Source organism: Aplysia californica, unplaced genomic scaffold, assembly GCF_000002075.1.
Source record: "Aplysia californica isolate F4 #8 unplaced genomic scaffold, AplCal3.0 scaffold00250, whole genome shotgun sequence".
Taxonomy (NCBI): domain Eukaryota; kingdom Metazoa; phylum Mollusca; class Gastropoda; order Aplysiida; family Aplysiidae; genus Aplysia; species Aplysia californica.
The window spans coordinates 92,775-93,352 of NW_004797520.1; positions in this window are offsets into that span (position 1 = coordinate 92,775).

Consider the following 578-nt stretch of genomic DNA (forward strand, 5'->3'; position numbering starts at 1 on the left):
TGACACAACTGTCGTGGAAAACTGTCTAAATCATGGTCCAAACACTATTTTAAATGGATCTTTTAAAAACTGTATTTTATTTTAGAATTTTAAAGATATATTATTTTCTTTAAAAATTAAGTAAAAATAGGAAAACGTTAACAATAAAACCATCCTTTGATTGTAAATACACAAAACATTTTTTTTTCAGAATCATGTCACAAGACTCATCATTCAATACTTTTTTTCATTTTCCTGCAAAATAAAAATTCAATAATGCACATTATGTCAGTAAAACGTAACAAATTGTTGATTGCTTATTGCATTGTATTTATTTACATTTCGTGTAATCTTCTCAGAAGAAGTACATCGACATTTCAGTGTGCAATTATATGTATTTCTTGAATAGAACAACGAAATAATGTGTAATTGAAAATCTCCACTTTTCTGGGCATCTTCCCAAAACGCATTTAGAGATGATACCACGGACATTTCGGAATTTGTTCGACCTAGTAAAACATACACTCACACCCGGGGTATGCACTCTGCGTGCTGCTACTTTTGAGTCGTCACAGCGTCATGCCCCCATCCCCTCCCCC